Below are 2,500 nucleotides of genomic sequence, written 5' to 3'. Positions count from 1 at the left end.
CACTCTTTACCCACTTCATGCACTCTTTTACGGACGTTTTCAGCCGGCGGTCGCGGTCATTTTCTCGCGGATGGAGCAGCATGGAGAGACAGGCTGATGCTGTTTACCCACTCCATGCACTCTTTTACGGACGTTTTCAGCCGGCGGTCGCGGTCATTTTCTCGCGGATGGAGCAGCATGGAGAGACAGGCTGATGGCACCACTGTTTACCCACTTCATGCACTCTTTTACGGACGTTTTCAGCCGGCGGTCGCGGTCATTTTCTCGCGGATGGAGCAGCATGGAGAGACAGGCTGATGGCACCACTGTTTCCCCACTTCATGCACTCTTTTACGGACGTTTTCAGCCGGCGGTCGCGGTCATTTTCTCGCGGATGGAGCAGCATGGAGAGACAGGCTGATGGCACCACTGTTTACCCACTTCATGCACTCTTTTACGGACGTTTTCAGCCGGCGGTCGCGGTCATTTTCTCGCGGATGGAGCAGCATGGAGAGACAGGCTGATGGCACCACTGTTTCCCCACTCCATGCTCTCTTTTTACGGACGTTTTCAGCCGGCGGTCGCGGTCATTTTCTCGCGGATGGAGCAGCATGGAGAGGCAGGCTGATGGCACCACTGTTTACCCACTTCATGCACTCTTTTACGGACGTTTTCAGCCGGCGGTCGCGGTCATTTTCTCGCGGATGGAGCAGCATGGAGAGACAGGCTGATGGCACCACTGTTTCCCCACTTCATGCACTCTTTTACGGACGTTTTCAGCCGGCGGTCGCGGTCATTTTCTCGCGGATGGAGCAGCATGGAGAGGCAGGCTGATGGCACCACTGTTTCCCCACTCCATGCTCTCTTTTTACGGACGTTTTCAGCCGGCGGTCGCGGTCATTTTCTCGCGGATGGAGCAGCATGGAGAGGCAGGCTGATGGCACCACTGTTTCCCCACTTCATGCACTCTTTTACGGACGTTTTCAGCCGGCGGTCGCGGTCATTTTCTCGCGGATGGAGCAGCATGGAGAGGCAGGCTGATGGCACCACTGTTTCCCCACTCCATGCTCTCTTTTTACGGACGTTTTCAGCCGGCGGTCGCGGTCATTTTCTCGCGGATGGTTTACTGAGCAGCATGGAGAGGCAGGCTGATGGCACCACTGTTTCCCCACTTCATGCACTCTTTTACGGAGCAGCGCGGTCAGCATGGAGAGGCAGGCTGATGGCACCACTGTTTCCCCACTTCATGCACTCTTTTACGGACGTTTTCAGCCGGCGGTCGCGGTCATTTTCTCGCGGATGGAGCAGCATGGAGAGGCAGGCTGATGGCACCACTGTTTCCCCACTCATGCTGCTCTCTTTTACGGACGTTTTCAGCCGGCGGTCGCGGTCATTTTCTCGCGGATGGAGCAGCATGGAGAGACAGGCTGATGGCACCACTGTTTCCCCACTTCATGCACTCTTTTACGGACGTTTTCAGCCGGCGGTCGCGGTCATTTTCTCGCGGATGGAGCAGCATGGAGAGACAGGCTGATGGCACCACTGTTTCCCCACTCCATGCTCTCTTTTACGGACGTTTTCAGCCGGCGGTCGCGGTCATTTTCTCGCGGATGGAGCAGCATGGAGAGACAGGCTGATGGCACCACTGTTTCCCCACTCCATGCTCTCTTTTACGGACGTTTTCAGCCGGCGGTCGCGGTCATTTTCTCGCGGATGGAGCAGCATGGAGAGACAGGCTGATGGCACCACTGTTTCCCCACTCCATGCTCTCTTTTTACGGACGTTTTCATCCGGCGGTCGCGGTCATTTTCTCGCGGATGGAGCAGCATGGAGAGGCAGGCTGATGGCACCACTGTTTCCCCACTCCATGCTCTCTCTTTTACGGACGTTTTCAGCCGGCGGTCGCGGTCATTTTCTCGCGGATGGAGCAGCATGGAGAGACAGGCTGATGGCACCACTGTTTCCCCACTTCATGCACTCTTTTACGGACGTTTTCAGCCGGCGGTCGCGGTCATTTTCTCGCGGATGGAGCAGCATGGAGAGGCAGGCTGATGGCACCACTGTTTCCCCACTCCATGCTCTCTTTTTACGGACGTTTTCAGCCGGCGGTCGCGGTCATTTTCTCGCGGATGGAGCAGCATGGAGAGGCAGGCTGATGGCACCACTGTTTCCCCACTTCATGCACTCTTTTACGGACGTTTTCAGCCGGCGGTCGCGGTCATTTTCTCGCGGATGGAGCAGCATGGAGAGACAGGCTGATGGCACCACTGTTTCCCCACTCCATGCTCTCTCTTTTACGGACGTTTTCAGCCGGCGGTCGCGGTCATTTTCTCGCGGATGGAGCAGCATGGAGAGACAGGCTGATGGCACCACTGTTTACCCACTCCATGCTCTCTTTTTACGGACGTTTTCATCCGGCGGTCGCGGTCATTTTCTCGCGGATGGAGCAGCATGGTTGTTTTGGTTCATTTTACGCCGTTTTAGTGTGCTAAAAGACCCGCTGTCACTCCCAGAGTTTACC

Source organism: Anoplopoma fimbria, unplaced genomic scaffold (assembly GCF_027596085.1).
Source record: "Anoplopoma fimbria isolate UVic2021 breed Golden Eagle Sablefish unplaced genomic scaffold, Afim_UVic_2022 Un_contig_8679_pilon_pilon, whole genome shotgun sequence".
Taxonomy (NCBI): Eukaryota; Metazoa; Chordata; class Actinopteri; order Perciformes; family Anoplopomatidae; genus Anoplopoma; species Anoplopoma fimbria.
This window is presented reverse-complemented; position numbering follows the sequence as displayed.